The following is a 20,555-nucleotide window of genomic DNA, read 5'->3' on the forward strand; positions in this document are numbered from 1 at the left end:
TCTCCCAGTCCCTTGTGGACCATGCCGGTAGGTGAAAACAGTGTTGAGATTTCCAGAGGTTCACATGAGCTGGGTCATGCGGGCAGCACCGGGCTCAGAAGGGGGCTGCGCCGAACTCTGTGCAGTTGTCCTTGATATTCGGAAATTTGCCAGGAGGGCATGAGGGGTACGGCATGCGCAACATTGGGGATTGCCAGGGGATGTCGTGGTCCGAGACTAACATTTGGGTTTGAGTTAGTCAGGCGGTTGGGGCCCAGTTCGCGCAGAGGTGCACCAGTGCGCAATTTTGTTTTTAGATGAGTAAGAAGGATCAGGGGTCGACATCACTAATTCCCTTTGAAAATCAATACAATGCTCATAAGCCGGGAATGCATGTGTTTCACTTGTCCTAACTTTATGGCAAGTACTTGAGACCTACACTATTTATTGGTTGAAAAGTGGTTCACAGCAGCATTGCAAGGATCACTCTAGACTCCCGAGTATTGTACTGGTTTGCAAACCAGTGGGAACATACTGTAGCGCTTCTGAAGTAATGACAGGGACTCTAGGGCGGGTCAAAGCGGGTTTTATTTCGAAAGGTACACGTCTTCTCCTTGCAGCCAGTATATACCGGCAATGGAATGATATAGTCTATATGTCCTTTTGGTGTTTCTCCCGCTCTCTAGGTCTTCTTCTCTTTCTACCTGGTTCTCTCCCTCTCTTCTCTGCTCGTCCCAGAAGCGAGCCGGTGACGACGCCAAACTCGTGGGCTCAAAAAGAAAAGGAAGACGGAAACAGGGTGTCAGTGGTACAGCCTCGCTGTATTAGTGTTGGGGAAGGGGGTGAAGGAGCACCAACCAAAACCAGTGAGTCACTGCCGGGCATAAAGGGGGTGACGGTGTTGGGTTTGGGGATGCGTTTTGACGAGTGCACAAGAGGGCTGGCGTCTCTACCCCTCATGTTTCTCCCGCCTCCCTGCCCAGCCCGCAAATCGTGCTCGTACCTGGCTTAGCCACGCTCCTCCAGGAACGTGGCTGGGCGAAGCGTGTCCTCGGTGGCCTCTTGGCTTTCCCGCTGTTCCTCGACTCTCCTCCGCTTCTCCTTGGCGTGGTGCGCCATCCGTGCTCCTCCGATCTTCCCCTCGGGTCGATACTACCTCCGTATTCCTCCGGTCCTTCGGTTGGCTCAATATTTCCTCCGCAGTCCTCCGTACTCCGCTCTCCACCTCTCTTCGATCCTCTCCGCCAGTGATGATACACAACTTCTGGGTCTCGTTGTCTCTTGTTGGCCCGAGGTGTGTGACGTCCGTCCTCGATGACTGGGTCCCAGTTAAAGAGACACGAGCTTCTTTCGGTGGTAGCTACAGGTCTCGGGTCACTCCATTCATCCTGTCTTGGAAAAAGAAGAGGTGTGATGACATCCGAGGCTTCCCACCAGTCTTTTGTTTGACCCCTTCTTTCCCTGAGAACTCCCGCCTCATAACACATAAATTTTAGCCCTTCTTACAAAATGTATGCAAGTGAGACTTGGGAATGGTTTTCTTGCAGGTTTTTATTGCTCCTGGGTGCACTTTAATGAGGAAAATTCCTTGCCTGACCTAACTAGATATAGCGTCTCCGAGACTCTAATCTTTAAGAGTTTGAGATTACAACATTATAGAACCTTTTAATATACCATTTGTTCATGGACATTAAGCACTTTCCTTATGTGCTGTTTTTGTAAATTATAATCGTTGACTACGATGATGTTACCAAGTGGTCTGGCAATTTTGCTAGTTAATTAAATGAACGTATTACTGTTGTCAGGATATATGGACCAAATAGAGTAATATGGATGTTGCTTGGAATATTTCTTTGTTCCAAATACTGGATGTAAACAATAGATGAAACCCTAATCCTCTGTAGAGCTACCCTCCTGGGGAGTCACAAACTGCCACCTGTTCACTCATGGATGGGCTGCAGCTTCAACCCTGGCCCACTGACGAGCAGGCGCTTATGTGGCAGTGATTTGTAGTTAGGGAAAGGGGTGGCCATCTCTGGCCCGGGTTACTGGCCTCTCCCTCTTTTGGGGGCAGGCAGGAACGGGCTGATGAGAGCAATCATGGCTTGTCGCAGTACACCGGGTTGCAGGTTCAGGCCTCCGGGGTCTCCAAGGGGGCCCGGAAGGCGTGGGTATCAGGTCATGGCAGCGGGGTGATTTGAGCTCCAGAGGTAGAGCTGCTGAGACTCCCTCGCCTTTGCCATCATGCCTTTGATTGTCTTGGTGCAAGTGGCCAGGCAGCTATAAATTAGGATGTCGCCAGTTGTGCTTTCTGGTCACACCGACTATCGTGTTTCGTCGCTGTCCCGGGTCCGGGGGTGCCAGTGGCATTGTTACTCATGGTCAGTCGGGGGTTCCTGGGGCCGATTGCCATATTCACAAGAAGGAGGACTTGGCGGATACTTTGAGGCCTGGAGACAGTCTGCTGCACACCCAGGGTGCTGTTGTGCGGTGTCTCTGTCCCGTGTCAGAGGGGTAATGATGATCGGCTCAGGGGGTATCCCTCGGTGACTTCAGGCGACCACTTACTGCAAGTAGGTGCAACGCTCCCGTCTCTGGCGAACAGATTTTTCCTGAAGCCGTTTCTTGCTCTGGCTTGTTTGGCTGATACTGCATAGGGAGCTCCTATCCCCCCTCTTTTGGTAAGGGCTATACAGTGGGTACCGTTATGGTCGCATGCACATAGCGAGCATGGTAAGGATATTTGGTGGAATGTGCTGCTGGTATTCCTACACAGCACAACCTACTAGTAATATGTTCGGACGGTGACCCATTCTGTAATGAATGGTCATGGATCCTTGCACTGTCGTTGCCAACCCGGGGGAGGTTACACAGCTGGATGGCTGAGACCCGAGCTCGGGACTGACCTCTACACACAATCCATATTAGTTTGGGCGACTGGGGTTCAGCTCCGCTGCCTCTGAGTGGCCCATTATTTGAGTTGTAGGCAGAGCACAGAGCAGGTCGTAAGCAGCTTGCTATGCAGTAGAATGTTGGCCAACTGAACGTGACTGCTGTGGCTTGCCTGTTGGGGCAAGCAGTGCCCTGTGCAGTGTGTGTATGGTCAGCCTGACGGAGTCGCGGGTTTTCGAGAAATCCATTGTTGGCAGAGGGGGGATGCGTGCAGTGAGGGGACGCATTGCTCGGTCAGCCACGCGGACAGTAAATCATGCCACCTGGACGTTAGCTATGCATCCAGCCCTGGCAAACTGAGAACGCGAACTCAAACGCCCACCACAACACCCCTGTAACAAAATGAAAGAACAGCAGGGGAGGGGAACATGTGTTCAGCTGCTACTGGAAGGAGTGGATGTCTGTATGCACTTTGGTGTTATTGGACTTCTTAAACAGCTCTGTGGTGGGGTGTCATGCGCCTGCTTGTGTTAGATGGGGAATGTGCAAGCAGACATGTTGCATCCTGTTGGTGTTAGATGGTAAATGTGCAAGCGGACATGTTGCAGCCTGTTTAACATTTCTCCAAACTAGTCATGCCTCTAGTAACGCCTACAAGGGTTGGGCACTACTACCCACCAAACTACAGCCAAAAAAGGGAACAGGAGTTCACCTGAGGAGACTTAAATGTTGTTGCCAACTGGGGTTCGCAACTCTGCCCTGGGTAGCAGAACAGGCGATTAAATGCTTTGGGACACAGCTCGAATGCATGTGGTTATCACTAGTAAAGATGAGTTTATGAGCAGGGTGACAGGTAAGGGGTGTGTCCCTGGGTCACGCAATGGGTGGTCAAGGTATAGATACAAGGCGTAGAATAGGGGATCATTCCCATTGGCTGCGCCAGTAGTCCTTGCTGTCCACGCTGCGTGAGGCAAATAGAAGCAGGGGTGCGACTGGATTTACATGCACAACCGTGCTGCTCTGAGCCTGGGGCACGCGCAGGGGATGCATCGCCATGGTTTGGGAACAATTTTCTCATACCACCTACTTTTCGGCCCGACTGGGGGCACATATTGTCAGAGGCTGCAAGATACCACTTATATCAATGTCATTCACATTAAAAGGAGCCTAACTTACACGATTTTGGGCACAATGCATTAATGACTCTTGGACAGGGGCAGGATCAGTGTGGAATATGTACTGTTTGGACTGTGCTGATTGTCCTCTCTAATTTCAATTGCATTTATGAACGAATGAGGCCCCATCTACTGAGGGAACGGTAGATGCACAGATAAGTGTAGCGTATTTGAAAATCCCATGAAGGTACTACTTCCTTGGCTCAGTCTGATCAGTTCAAAATGGTGGGATTTAGATATTCTTACATGATAGCCACAGTTGTTGCCTAATTACCTGTTGCAACTACCAAACAGCGACAAAGCCGATAGTCCTGGCTGGTCACAGCTACTAGGTGACAGGATGAGTAACCACATGGGTAGAATGGTTGAGGACTTGTCTGGTCCTCATTGTGGGGTGCATGGAGGACTTTTTCATGAAGTTATCGGCAGATCAGTATATGTGACACACAATTGGTTTTGCACACGGCAGGGGGGGCCCTAACATTTTCTCCCCGTCTAGTTAGTCACGGGGTACGCACTTGTCAAATTTGTACCTTGTTTAAACCCACATGGTGAGAAAGTCAAGGCTGGACTTCCGAAACTGTGGCAATGGCCCACCACAGCTATTTTCAGCAGCAATTTCCCCTGTGCTAAATCTGACTGGGTGTTTTTTTCTGGTGCGCGGCACCGTCACTTAATTGTCACCACCGGCGCCACTGACAGCCTGCCACTAGGTGGTACTGTCTGGCTTTTAGAGAGGACCGCTACAACAGGCACTGAGTAAGTCAAGATCATTGTTGACTATTGCGTTCTGCCCATGTCATCCTTTTAGCTTTGGGGAGCCTGGATTGCCTCATTTGTCACACTTCGAGTTCAAGTTAGATAGAGGCTTGCCAGCTCTGTAATTTTGATTGCCACGTTTGCTGCGCTTCAAGGACAGAGGTTGAATGTCTCCTGACAAGTTCTGCTTGCATTTTAGGTTTACATTGGGGTTGGTGATTACATTATCCTTTCACTTGCGGTCAGAGAAAGGAGATAATCTGGTTGGATATATCAGTGCCTGATCTGGAACACTTAGCAGTAAAGCCGGCAAACATGAAGCACATAGATCCTCATCCAGTAGGGGGATGCAGAAGTGTCAGTTCTGTTTGGACAAATGCTCCGTTAGAAAGAGAGCTCCGTGGGTTAAGGCGTGCACTGCAAGGATCTGGGGGTAACCAGCAAAGGTTTGCTTCCTGGGTTTATAAAGTTGATGAGATGGGCCAAGTTGTGCTGCAAAGCACCGTGCATAAGCTATTGGTCACAGTTTTGGATACTAGCACATGTCGTGCATAATCCATATGTCACAGTTTTGAATACTAGCACATGTCCTATGCACAGTTACTATTGGGTCTGACTCCTCAATTCCTGCACAACGTCACATATATTGTACATTCAGGACACAGGTTATACGTTCCACCGACCCCGATGAGAGGTAACCACACATCTTCAGCGATGTCCATCATTACGGGTCAAGAGGGGCGAGTAATGGTTGCAACAAGACACCTGCAGCAGGGAGTGCCGCCAGGCGGCAAAGAGTTGGTGAGTAATTAGGACTGGCAGGTCCCACTGGGCGCCTGCCACCTGGCCACTGCAGGTTGTTTATGGTGATCTCTAAGGGCTTAGGAGGGGTCTTGGCAAGTATACCTGGGCTGATTCACTTGTGGGGTGTGGTGGTCCCTACCTCATTTCACAGGATCACTCCCTGTTGGGTCTATCTAACGATCATCCCAATTGGCTTTAAATTTACTGCCTCTTGTTTTGCCATACTGTGAGTAGGTTAGCCATGAACATTAACTAAGTGCTGCAATGGCCCTCTAATGCTATAGCACAGTATCTAGTTTACCGGTGCTATATTGGACATTCATTAGCACCAGCAGCTGCTCACATGGGTAGCAGTAAAGCTTCCTTTTATTTCGCCCGGGATTGGGGCTGGCAAGGTCATCAAACTTTGCAGCCAGAAATGTAATAGGCAAAGACTTATCTGTGATTGTGCAACGTGCACTCAGCAGTGAAGCAAGCTAAGTTTCAGCATAATCCTGGTCAGTGAAAAACGGAAGGTTATGGGCTACACACGAATAGGCACTTTCTGTCAGCTGGGGCGTGAGTGTGCCATTCCCAAGAGGGTGCGGTTTGCCTTGATAGTGCTGGAATGGAGGGGATGGAGCACTAATACGGACAACTACCAGAGCACATTTTTAGTCATAGTTAAGTCAACGCCGTCTCCGCATCATGCTTCAACATCCTACGCATGCTACGTAAGATCTTCCGGTGGATCCCCACCGAAACCAGGAAGACGGTCACCCAGGCCCTCGTCACCAGCCGACTGGACTACGGCAACTCCCTCTACGCCGGAACCACAGCCAAACTCCAGAAACGACTCCAGCGCATCCAGAACGCCTCATCCTGGACATTCCCCGACACAGCCACATCTCCGTACACCTGAGAAACCTGCACTGGCTCCCCGTCAGCAAGAGAATCACGTTCCGACTCCTCACCCATGCACATAAAGCTCTCCACAACCAAGGCCCAAGATACCTCAACGACCGCGTGACCTTCTACACTCCCACCCGCCAGCTTCGATCAACCATCCACGCCCTCGCCGCCGTCCCCCGCATCCGAAGAGCCACAACAGGAGGAAGATCCTTCTCCTACCTGGCTGCCAAGACGTGGAACTCCCTCCCCATCCACCTCCGCCTGACCCAAGACCACCTCTCCTTCAGGAAGCAACTCAAGACCTGGATGTTCGAGCAGTAGCGGACCCCCCTCCCCCAAGCGACTTGAGACCCTCCGGGTGAGTAGCGCGCTATACAAATGCTTGATTCATTGATTGAGAGGGTGCAGGTACATTACCCATAGGTTTACTCAATGTTCCCTGATCAAAATTGATTGCATGTTGCCAGCAGAGGGTATCAAACAGGTGGGGCGTTGGCAATCCCACTGTTTCAAGAGATACATATGGCCATGAGCCCACTAACTTTAATAGTCGTTCAGTAGCCGGGTCCTGGCGACTGACGGATGTGTGGTGTGAAGTTAATTTCCTGTTTACAATTTTGTATGGCCATGAGCCATGTAATTTGATTTGCTCGCAGGAACCGGTTTTCCGGGTACTGGCGGCAGGGTGTTGTGTAGTGTAATTTTACTGTGCATTTTGCGTGCTGTGTTGTTAATAAACGTTTTGCAACATCACATTTCTTTATTTACCAGGAACAAAGGTCTGGGTGATTGGCCACTCTGGCGTCAGCAGATTGGCACAGTGGGCTGAAAGCAGGAAGTGGAGGCATGGCTTTTCCAAAACCAAGATAATGTGGCTGGGGTACCCGGGCATGCGATGGAATGGGTAGTTGGACAAAATACAGCAGAGACTGGGGGGAGTCACCAGTCCCCCCAACATGCTAGTTATACACCTGGGGGGTAATGACCTGATGGCCCTGGGCAAAAGGACATTGCTTCAAAACATGAGAGCCACAATTTGCAAATTAAGCAATCAGTTGGGGACATGTGAACTGTGGTGGTCAGAGATCACTCCACGGCTCCTGTGGCAGGAAGCCCGATCAGGGGAAGCAATGGAGGCTGCGCGCAGGAGAGTCAATTGCGCGATACGTAAATTCACCGAACAAATGGGGTTTGGATTCATAAGACATGGGTTGCTTCATGCTAAATCCACAGGGTGTTTCGAGGACGATGGGATACATCTCTCCAGAATAGGTGTGGACTTGTTCCTCCTGGACCTAGGGGTGGCCCTGGAAATAGCGGGATGTAAGTAGGAGCGCCGGCCTTGTTGGGGGGCCCTGGCTGCGACGGTCGCCACACCCAGGGCTGTGGCGGAGTTACATGGCGATCCAGAGGTGGAATGGTACTCAGGGATACCCTCTTCAGGAGCACAAAGGGTGCTGAGGCCGAATATCAACAGGAAGTCTGTGCGGTGGACCCTGGGGTGCGACGGCACCCCATCTGTCCTACGGGCGGTTGGAAACCTGTACAACCGGCGGTCACTTGAACGCTCCGCCCCTTGTAGGGGGGGCGTGAGTTATATGGTGGACCAATGGTTCACCGGAAGTGGGAGGGGCTATCCCCTCACCACAACCGCTAAGCACCAATTGGCTAAGGCCACGATGCAAGTTAGCCCATCAGGTGGTAGGCCGCGAGGGGCGGCTTGCCTTTGGATCGCCTGTAAGATAACCCACCATGTTGGCATATTTGGTATGCTAATAAACCTGCAGCAATTGTCTCCATCAAAACGTTGTCTTGTCTGCTTATTTATGCTACTTGGAAGTTGCTGCGGGAGGGCTGGTGAGTGTGGCCAATATTGGCACTATGTGATTTTATACACATCCCCTCACCTCCCTCTGCCTAAGGCTAAGACTCCATAGCGTCTGGTTCGCATGTTAAGCGCTCTGATGGCCTCGTGGTCGTGGAGCATTTCCTGGCAGGTCTTTGTCGCTCTATGCTCCCTGTTTCTAGGGGAGGAGGGTCTCACACAGGCACAGGGGGCTTCGAGTGTGAGAGCAGTGGAGAGGAGCTCAGGGTATCACGCTCGTCTCCCTGTGAGCTGCAGCCGAAGGTCTGCATGTCATGCGGGATGTGAACAGGCAGGCCAGTTTCTCACACTTGTATTTATTGAAGATGAGCGGAATTAAGATATTATTACACAGTTTGTGTGCATAGGGTCTAATGTCTGACCACTTATATATGTGCTGCGCTCTGATGCCAGGACTGGATTAGTTAGCAGTAATTGAAGCCTTGAAATACATTTTACAATGTCTGTTTCTATTTGAGGTTGGGAAAGATCAGATTTAACAGGTCAGTGGTGGTTTTGTGGAATATGGGTTAGTTTTGTTTTGGCATCTTTGCATCTCTCTGAAAAGTGGTTCCATGGGTCAGGTTGAGTCTGCCCGCAGTCTCCTGTGATTCTGGAAAAGTCACTTAATCTCAAAATGAATGTGTCTGTCTGTAATGCAATTGGTGATCATGTAAAGCGCCCTGATACCTTCTGGTCGAGTATGTAAAACTGCAAAAAGAAACAAACAAAAAAAGTTCCTGTAGAAACCTGCTGCCAGCTCTCCCACATGCTGGGGTTGCCCACTACAAATGCTTCCTATTCTTGATTCCACCTAATGTCTCTCCCTTCCACCACCCAGTACTTCCTGTCTGTTTAACTCACTGATGGGTTCTTTTGCATCCCTGCTTTATCCCCTTGTCTCTGTTTTCTTACCTTGCTTTACTTCCGTCTTTCTCCCTTTTTTGACTTTATCACTCTTGCTCTGGGCCAAGCCTGTTGATGATAAATAAGTTGCAGTCCCCACAAATAAAGCCACCACCTGCAACCACTGTCAGAAATTAAGCACAGCAGGCACTAATCCCACATGGACTCCACATGATACCCCTGTTCTCCAAAACGCGCATAAGTAGCCATTTTGAAGGCAGGTGGTAGGGTTCAATATTTTAGTAACCCTTTAAACCCAAAATCAGACTTCATTGGGAATTAATTTATCTTTGGGGCTCGCTGAAGTCACATATTGCATGAGGTGACACACTGTGACCTACCAATTCAAAAAAGAAAACTCTTTAGAGGGATGGTGGAAATAGTAGCAGAGGTGGAAAAGATACAACGCCAAGTTGGAATAGTTAGCCAGTGGTTTTGGAAGAGACATGCAATGCCGAAGAAGCAAAGAAGTGGTGGTGGAAGAGACAGCTAGTATTTGAGGAAGAAACATGCAATGATTGTGGATGAGTGATGGTGGAAGAGTCAGGTAGAGCCCAAAAAGATAGTGGTGTTGGAAAAGATAGGGAAAATGAGACAAATGGTGATGACAGAAAAAGACCAGAAGTGGTAATGGAACAGACAGGTATTGATGTTGGAAAAGAGAATGGAGATGGAGGAGACTGATTATGTGATGATGAGACAGGTAGTGAGATGGTAGAGAAAGGTATTGGAATGATGAGACAGACAGTGACAGTGGAAGAGACAGGTAGAAACAATAGAGGGTACAGCTCATGTTGATTGAGGACCTTCAAGTAAATAATTTTGAACAAGTTTGCTGAGTCATCCCTCCCATTCATCATACTGCATGGTGTATCGAGGATAGGCAGCGAGAGCACTTGTAACTTGCAAATCGATATTAATGAGAAATGTCTCCTTTTTAAAAAAATCACCTGATTAAACTTAGCTCTGTCACTTTGCGATGCACTGTCAGTAACTGAGGCCATAGGCGCTAAGCTGCTGCTATGAGCCCGCCTTCATCACTGACTCTGAAGAGAAGCAAGGAGCAGGGCCATCGTGGTGAGACGACACAGGCTCATCTCTAGGATATACCTCTGCCAGGAGCAGATGAAAAAATGTCAACTAATGAATTATTCCTTGTGAATGATTCCCTGGCGGGAATACAGTAGAAGTCTGACATGAGTGAACTCTGTGTTAGCTCATGTAGCATCTGTGACATGCTAGAAAATGCAAAAATAATGTGTCCTTGGGCACAGGGAAAAATTATAGAATTAAACTATGCCTCCCCATGTCAAAGTATGTGTGCCATGCACTTATTTAAATAAGAAATCAACTCTTTTGGGAGTCTAAACTCCAGCACATTTACTTGAGAAAGTCATTATATTACACCTTACATTTCACTAAAACCCATGCTGTTATTTATTTTACATGTTTTAATGTCTACTTCTCATTGCTACTGCTAATTACTTTATTCCAACTTGACTTCATGTGTTAGGTCATAATTGTATTATTATTATTTTAGTTTCTCAAATTTGCTTGAAAATGCACCATTTGTCCACTCCTTTATCAACATTTTCCTAAACCCCCGTAGGTAGTTTGGGCGCTCTCGCTACACTCGCACGCCTAAGTGCAGTACGACAATTATTTTACGCCTCACCACTTTCAAATGTCACCCGCCGCCACTGCACCCAACTCCTGAAGAGACTCGAGACGATACGGAACTCAGCCGCTGGAGTCATCCTTGACCTTCCCAAATAGACCCACCTCACCACCCACTTCAGGAGCTGGCTACCCATCCAGAAAAGATGTCAATTCAAGATGCTGACATGCCTACAAGGCCCTCCATGACCATGGACCAGCATACATCAACCACCGCCTGAACTTCTGCCAACCCTCCAGGCACCTGCACTCTGCCTCCTTCGCAAACCCCCATGCATCTGCTGAAGCTACATTGGAGGATATTCCTTCTCCTACCTTGCCGCCAAGTCCTTGAAAGATCTTTCCTTTCACCTCCGAACATCATTGTCTCTCCCGGAATTCAGAAACGGACTCAATACCTGGCTTTTGGACTGATTTCAGCAAGAACGTCAGGCTTGTAAATATGAAAGTGCCCTACTCAAAATGAAAACCTGAACTCAGGCCGAGGTTCTGACATTTTTAAAGCCAAACTTTCAAACACACTGGAATGCCAGTTGGAATGGCCCGACAGTTGTTTCATTTTAGGCTCACATTGTTGTGTGCCCCAGCCCCCAGGGCCTTTCAGAAGCCCTTCAGAAGTTCTTCTAATTTCCACACAGATCATTCTGTCTTAATCACAAAGGCAGCTCCTGTTCCAGGAAGGTAGGGTAAACCAGATATGGGGTGTGTTGGACTTTTAAAAAAAATTTCTGAAACATCTGTTCTATAACTGTTCTTATCCTGATCTCCTACAATGCTCTCTTGCCTGCGCACGCCACGGCATTATGGATTCTCCACAGTAACCGGTCCTCCACATTAAATATAGTGGGGAAAATAGGCCCTTTCACACAGGGCCATTACTAGGTGTTTTGCCGCCCTAGGCGAGAATTGAAAAATGCCGCCCCCTCCATTTTACTACCATCACTCTTTCCCCCTGTCATCCAGGCTAGAAGAATTAATGCATTAGCTATTCCCAAACTCATGTTTTTTGCCGCCCTCCCCCTTTTGCCGCCCTAGGCGGCCGCCTAGTCTTGCCTAATGGTAGAAATGGCCCTGCTTTCACATACATTCTTATAGATCTCAACAACGATTCTCTCAGACATGTATCCCTGAATGGGGGGAGGGACAGGAAGCCTGCCACGTTTCCTTTTTCGGCAGGAGCAGAGTTTGCTTTCATTGGCTTACGCTGCATTTAACTAACTATCCGTCCCGCTACCGTTCTGAATGTGGCCTGTTTCTTAAAGTGAAAGTACATAACAAAACAACAGTGTTTCCTGAATTTTTATCTCATGAGGGTGGGAGATGTGAATCATCTGCCTGCCACATTCTCACAGATTGGGCAGGAGGACCAACAGTTTTTACAGGATTAGCCAGGTCCATTCGGCTCTAGAAACTGGGCAAGAAGACATTGTGGTGCTGAATTGAAGTGCTGCGGGGTCACTTAAGTTCCAGCAGCATTATTTGCGAACGGTGGGTTTTTAATCTTATACAGTAGCTTTCTGACTTGTTGATTATTGTGCATTCTTCTATTACAAGTTCTTGTAAATTCACACAACGTGAAAACGTTGCTAAATTATTCTCATTTGGCAAGTATATTTTTGTATTTTAATAAACTACCATAAGAATCATTTCGACCTACATGCCTGCCACTGACCGAGAGTAAGGACAAATCGCTTATTCATTGTGTGACCTTGTGCACTTGTGAGATTGTCTAAATCGGCATACAATGAGGCACAGGATTTGGAACTTTTTTTTACCTTGAGGTTGCAGGTCTAGAAAAAGGGCAAGCAAGGCTTAGCCTCTGATTACGACTCTTCCCTCATACCTACTATCCTTTACATTTGTAAGCTCGCATCTGACACTTCGCGCAATAACCACTCCACGCTGTTAGTTAGCGTAAAAGGCCATTTATTAGGACAGGGTTGACAACCAAATAAAAACACAACATCAATAACCCTTAAACAATCCCCAACCTCATGTCTTTCATCCCTCCATTCACTCCCACACTCCAATTACTCACTCCCAAATCACCCAGCGACCTCTTCACTTATCCCATTCGCTTCCTCACCTCTCTTTCAACCTCCTCCAGCATCTCCAGCCATCGCACTCCTGCATGCCGCACCCCCACCTTGCACCTGCATCCCCCTCCCCGGAAGGGTGAGTATGCCCGTCATGGACTACCCCCCCTCCCCCCCCCCCCCAAGTACCGCCAACACCCCACTTCAACCTGTCCTAAACTGGCACGCTTTATTCAAACCCAAACCCTTTCCCACTCCTAAAACAAGTAGGGTGGGAGGGTGGTCAAAAACTATTCCCTAACCCTTCCCTAATGGCGCTGGGGACAATAAGAGGAAGAACTTCCTCTCCTGCCCCCTTATAAAACCTTAGCTAAAACCCCACCCCCTAAACTAACTAAACCCTGTCCTGTGTCTCGCGCAAATACCCCAGGGGAAGACTGGTCTGTTGACCTCACTTCCCCTGGGGGCCACAGTGTTACCGGAATGGAATTGACTTTTGAAAATAGTGGAGATTTCTAGATTAGCGATCGATAGGGTTGGAAAAGACTCAATCTTATTCAGTGAAAAATGCACGGAGGACATTTAGACCAGACAAGGTACCAGTGGCTTCACCGCGAAACTACAGCGCCATGTGAGCGTGTGTTTCCAAGAGATAATGACAGTAGGCACTAGGAAATACGTAAGACACGAGGAAAAGGCGCTTGGTTCTGTGCCAACTAATCAGTGCTGCTCTGGCTTACAAGGACGTAAGATTGTAGCTCCATGTCCCAAGGGTCAGGTAAAGTCCACACTCATTGCAAAGTTAAAGGATGTTATTGTTGAGCATCTTGAAAAAAAAGTCTGTGGAGACCCTAAAGATCCAGGGCGGTGCCAGTAAATTGGCAGATGGCCAGTGGAGGCCTTTGTTCAAGAAGAGGTGGCAGTCTGTGTCCATGAATGCAGGAGCAGGAGCCTGCCTCAGCTGCTGGCGAAGGTGAAAGAACACATGTTCCATCTTTAGTACACGATTGAGGGGACAAGGGTCGCTTCTTCAGATGTGTTCTTGGCCAGTTGACACCTATGTACCAGTTCAGGAAAAAGATGCATGTAAAATAAAGTATGAATATAGATAATTACACTACTACAAAGGCAAACGATTATATTTAAAACCATCTCCTCGATAATATATTCTAATTTCATTAATAATAATTCAATAAAACAGATTTATATCGTTTTTAAAAGCCAAAGACAGGAACAATGTCCATGTACGGTTATTTCAATTCATAAACCATTCATAATTTCAAAAGGAATGTATGTACATTGCTGTCAATATGAACATTAAATTGCTTACTTGAAAACGTTTCGTCATAGGCGCTGAACCAATGATGCAATGAAGCCAGCTGTAGGGCTATTTTTAGATGTATAAAACTATAATGGGACCATTAAGGATTGAGGCAACGCCGGATTGGGTTTGCACCATACAAATCGTTGTTGCAAATTCAAGTGCAAACTCAACTCGAGTGGTAGACCTTTGTCTTGAATTGAGGCTTAATATCAACACATCAACAGTACATTAATGACAGTGAAGCACATTAGACTCCACAGTAATGACAGAGAGCAGTAGATTTGCAAACCATGAAGGTTGTTGTGCAATTAGTAAAGTTACAAACTCAAAGAATTCAAATTTATCATAAATCAATAATCGCCTTGCAAAAACGTGGTTCGGCATAATGCAAAACGAGTCACAAAATCAAATACGCAGTCCAGCTATTTAAAGTTATCATATGAAGTTGGAGGACGATAAGCAGCAGGTGTCAGCAAGTTAAGCCTCTAAAAGCAGAATCGAATAAAGATTCAGTTAGGCAAAGAAAATGGATGTGCTCAGGAGTCTTACTCTAAGACCAGGAGCAGAACAAGACATGGTATCAAGAGAGTAGAAAGGGGCATCTGAATCTAACTGGCCCTGCGATGCACAATTAAGTCATACAATTGTCAGTAGCATAAAACACTCGTCACGATTCTCAGGTAGTAGCGTTGATTCAGGATCCAGAATTTCCAGATAACGTGGTTTCGCTCTTCTTCCCAGACATAAAAAAAAGCTTACAGCTGCACGATCTTCAAGAGATATTTTGTAATAAGATAATGTCAACTTGTTTCAGGCACAGGTGTGGAAAAATTCACTATTCACTCTCAATTTTTTTTTTTTTTTTTTTTAAACAAACTTTATTAGGTCACAGAACACAATGCAGTCAATCCCCGTCCCCCATAGTCCTCCCCCCAGCCAAATCAGGACATCTTGCAATAATCACCCCGACTATTCACTCTCAATGGAACAAATTCTGACAACAATTCTCACAGAAACCAAAACATTTGCAAAAATCTAGTTAATTTAAGTCACTGCATCCCAGTTCCTGAAATGAGAGAAAGAGTGAAGGAGCTCCACAGGTAAAGAACATTTTCTAGTGTGAGTTCATTTAAACTGAGGCCTTCATTAACTATGGCTAACTTAACATTGAAATCACTAACTATGGTCATTCTTAACATGAAAATCCCTCTAAATGTGTACATATATGAAATGCTAATTAATATATTGGTGAGAGCAAAATGAAAAATAGTGACAGCATCACCAGGGTCATTATTAGTCAATACAGTAAATTCACACTTCTTTTTCTATGCTGTATAATAACAAGTGACAACAGCCTGCCACCTCATCATATGCAGAGAAGTCAATACCCGAGGAAGGTTATTGCTGCAGAGAAAATTACATGAGAATACATAGAAATACAAACAAGGGCCACTTCCTATTACACCAGTTGTATCCAACATCTTTCCTTTTACTGTAAAAACCAATAATTGTAATAGAAAATGTTTTCTTTGATCCAATTTAACAGCTCTGAGAATATAACATAACAGCACAAGTCATATATTAGAGGGGTATAACACTTGTTTTTATTATTTTCTGATAACATGGCTGAATAGGAAACAACAAATTTCTTACCACTTAGTCACTATTCCTAATATTTGATGGCATGCAGCATCTCACTTATTGGATAGCCATTAAAGAACCGTACATGTATATAGAGACATACAAACTAAGTTAATCTTGTTTATATGCTAATATAATAGCTCCCATAGTTGCTCCATTAACTAAGCTTCCCATGCATCATGCAGCTCGCTCGAACAAGACTCTCTTGCCAACATCCTAAACGCCAACTTGCTTTTAAATATGGGCGACCAGAAGAGTGTGCTTACATCCTAATCATATGTATATTAACAACTAGACTACTGACCAATACCGTGACCCTAGAATGCGATTCATCCTCCATTACATAGAACTACTGGTTAAAACAACAACTTCAATCCCTTGAACACATCATACATCCAGTGTACCGCTAACCATTTCTGCAAATGTTGGCTCACTGAGTTGCAATTACATAAAGCTAATATCCGGACCATCCACTCAGAATTCAGTGAAGATCGTTTATCAAAAAGAACAATAACCTTCTGTTCGAGGCATATGAGCTGCAGATTATACACTGTGCATAGCTCGCCATCTGGTGTTGGGCCCGGATGTTTGCAGTTTGTTTTTCCTCTTGGAAAGTCTTTGGAAGTCACGAGGTTGGTGACTCCTCCTTTGGTTCGTATTGCGCATGGGCTTCGGCTCCATCCTCAGATTGGTTTTTTCCGCCATCGGGCTCGGATGTAATACTTCGCGCTCCGGTTCCGAACTTTTCCAGTTCAACGATCGACGCAAAAATCCTCGCTCATCGAGCTCCTTCAGATAATTAATCATCTTAATCACCTTCTCTTCGGCACTTCTTTGATTCCGGTCGTCGACGGCGGCCTTCGGGCCTATTCCGGCTCCGGTCTCGGCTAATGGAAAGAACTCCCTTCAAGAAGTGCCCTCGATGTGGGTCCAAGTTTCCCCACACCGATCTTCATGAGGTGTGCAACCTCTGCCTCTCCCCTGAACACAAGGCCCGAGACTGCCCGCTGGCAAGTCTTTTCGCTCTAAAAAGACTATTCGAGATCAACGGGCTAGACGCAACATGGCGCACTCCTCGACCTCCGCTCCAGTCGACATCTTCGGTGACGACGTCGAAGCTCCGGGACAGCAGCACATCGAAGAAGAGGCCGACGACCTCGTCAGTGCTTCCGAGGTCGTGAGTACAATACCCCCTCCCACACCCACGCCGATACCCAAAAAGGCTTCGGTCACACCTTCGCCTTCGGACCTAGGCAAGACCAAGGATACTGCTTCTCACACCCCACCTTCGGGCCCGGTAAAGAAGCCTATTAAGCCTTCCGGCAGCTCGGGCTCGAGCCAGCCTACCAGCGGTACCGAAAAACACCCTTCGGCACCGAAGAAAAGATCGGCCTCCATCTCCACACCGAACCCAGTACCAAAGCTTCGGTGTCGAAACCTGCCCTTCCGGTGCCGACCAAACATCACAAGGCCCTCGGCACCGACACTCCCGTGCCGAAGCCTTCTTCGGCACCGACCAAAAAACTCGGAGGTCCCAAAGAGGCACGGCTTAGACAAGCCTAAAAAGCCGTCGGCCCTGAAAACTTCAGCGCCGACCGAACAACCAGTGTCGCAGGAACTTTTCACACCGGATACTCTGCAAAAGACACTCACCAAGGATCCAAAAACTGGACATTTGACATTGTCTTCAAAAAAGAGACACTTGGACAAACCAGCTCCACCTCCACCTTCAAAGAGGAAAGACACTGCTACCTCCCCTTTCAGGGTGCCTTCCCCACCTCCTCCACCTCCTCCACCCTCCCCACCTCCACCCTCTCCACCCCTGCCTCATCGTTCCCCAACCTTGTCTCCTGTCCCAGACGATTTAGGAGACCCTTCTTATGATCCAGCAGACGTGCCACAAGACCCCACCCCTAGTGGATCTCCAGACCCATGGGACGACTATCACAATCCGGACATCCCAGATGTCCCACAGGATGACCTTTACCCATCTAGGCTATCCCCGCCTGAATATTCCTTAGGCTTTCACCACCTGTTACAAAGGGCGGCACACTACCATGGGGTGGAGTTAAGTACTGACCCAGTGGAGGAAGATTTTCTCCTAGACACCTTCGACAATGCACATAGGTCTACTGCCATTCTACCTATGTTAATAGGAGTAATTAAACATGCACCGGAGGTTTTTAAAGACCCAGTCAGGTCCAAGTGCCTAAACCCCCGTATAGAGAAAAAATACAAAGCCGCCCCCACAGACCCTTCATACATTAAAGGCCCTGCACCATTGGATTCCCTAGTGGTATCTACAGCTAGGAAGCGCTCAAATTCTCAGGCGTCAGGCGAAGCACGACCACCTGACAAATAGTCCAAGCTCCTAGACGCGTCAGGGAAGCGCACTGCGTCACAAGCCGCCAATATATGGTGTATCGCCAATACGCAAGCGCTGTTGGCCAGATACGACAGGGCGCATTATGATGAGTTAGAGACCATCATGCACCATCTCCCTGAAAAATACAAGAATAGGGAAAAATAATAACTAATACCTCTATACGCTGTGCCCTAGATGCAGCAGATACAGCCTCCAGGGCCATAAACACCAGTGTCCTTCTCCGTCGCCATGCCGGGCTCAGAGTTTCAGGTTTTAAACCTGAGGTACAAGCCTCTATATTGAACCACCCATTCGACCAAGATCATCTATTTGGCCCCAAAGTTGATGAAGCCCTCGAAAAGATGAAAAAAGATACTGATACAGCGAAATCCATGGGAGCCCCACAGTCTCACACTCCTAGGCGCTCTTTTCGCCGCTCTTCCTTTCGGGGCACGGGTAGAGGCTACTCCTCGGATAGTGCATCCACGTCCTACAAATCCCCTCCTCAGTCTATTTTCACAAAAGGTTATCAAAGAGGCGGATACAGAGGCAATAATAATAAGGGCAGAGGCAAGACAAATACCGCCCGCTCTGCCATACCGCCTACCCAATGACTTTCCTCCGCTCCCTCCAGACCATTCCACTCCGGTCGGGGGCAGAATACAACATTTCCTTCACGTCTGGGAGACCATCACCTCAGACAGATGGGTGACCCAAATTATTCATTCAGGGTATTGCCTACAATTAACATCTACCCCCCCAAACATTCCACCCAGGCAACGCCCAATGTCTCAAGAACATGCGACGTTACTAAAACAGGAGGTAACCTCCCTCCTGCAAAAACAAGCCATAGAGCAGGTCCCCATCACTCAACAAAATTTAGGGGTCTACTCCCTGTACTTTCTGATTCCAAAGAGAGACGAGACTCTACGACCTATCCTAGATCTCAGACCTCCAAATGCTTACATACATTCAGACCATTTTCACATGGTAACCCTTCAACAGGTTCTTCCACTCCTCTCCCAGAACGACTTTCTCACCACTCTGGACTTAAAAGACGCATACTTTCACATCCCAGTACACCATGCTCACAGAAAGTACCTCAGATTTGTAGTGGACGGGCAACACTACCAGTTCAAGGTGCTCCCGTTCGGGGTAACAACAGCACCAAGGGTATTCACCAAGTGCCTAGCAGTAGTGGCGGCACACCTCAGAAGACAGCACATTCACGTCTTCCCATATTTGGACGACTGGCTAATAAAAGCCACGCCCTACGAACAATTTGTGCAACACACCGCCGCTACAATCCAACTACTTCACCAGCTAGGCTTCACGGTGAACCACCAAAAGTCCCACCTGGTACCATCACACACAGAACAATACCTCGGTGCTACCATAGACACCTCAAAAGCCATAGCCTATCCCAATCCTGCCACGATTGCAAACATACAGGCTCTGCGTCAGAAATTCATATTTCAACACTCTCTCCCAGCAAGAGTGTTTATGCAACTGATAGGGATGATGGCCTCTTGCATCTTCATAGTGCCCCATGCAAGACTCCAGATGCGTCCACTCCAATAGTGTTTGGCACGCTAGTGGAACCAGGCCCAGGGGCAACTGAGAGATCTGGTGTTGGTAGACGGTCGCACCCATCGCTCTCTGCAGTGGTGGAACACCACAAACCTTTCCAGAGGTCGACCGTTCCTGGACCCGGTTCCACAAATAATACTAACAACAGACGCATCGCTCTCCGGCTGGGGAGCTCATCTGTTACATCTCACAGTACAGGGCACATGGACTCCGCAACAAAAGGTACTCCACATCAACCATTTGGAGTTACTGGCAATCTTCCTAGCCCTAAAATCCTTCCAGACGCAGATTGCAGGCAAGGCAGTCCTCATTCGCACAGACAACATGACTGCCATGTACTACATTCAAAAACAGGGGGGCACACACTCTCCACAGCTCTCTCAAATAGCACAGAGCATATGGAGATGGGCAATTCCACAGAAAATCTTTCTCCTGGCCCAACATGTCCCAAGAGTCCAAAACACCGTGGCAGATCTGCTCAGCAGACAAATGCAACAGATTCACGAATGGGAACTTCACCCACAGGTTCTTCACCCGTTCTTTCAGAAGTGGGGGCATCCACACATAGATCTATTCGCCACCCACGAAAACAAAAAATGCCCAAGCTTCGCTGCCAGATATCCACACCCATTGTCCAAAGGCAATGCGATAT

General features: G+C 47.7%; 1 protein-coding gene across 1 annotated transcript in view; it reads left to right on the plus strand.

The window, feature by feature from the left end:
- The window catches only part of PECAM1 (platelet and endothelial cell adhesion molecule 1), a 435,744-nt gene that overhangs the window by 306,052 nt on the left and 109,137 nt on the right, over positions 1 to 20,555 (plus strand). The gene's annotated exons all lie outside the window — the stretch shown is intronic.

The sequence above is a fragment of the Triturus cristatus genome, chromosome 7 (genome assembly GCF_964204655.1).
Source record: "Triturus cristatus chromosome 7, aTriCri1.1, whole genome shotgun sequence".
NCBI classification, from domain to species: domain Eukaryota; kingdom Metazoa; phylum Chordata; class Amphibia; order Caudata; family Salamandridae; genus Triturus; species Triturus cristatus.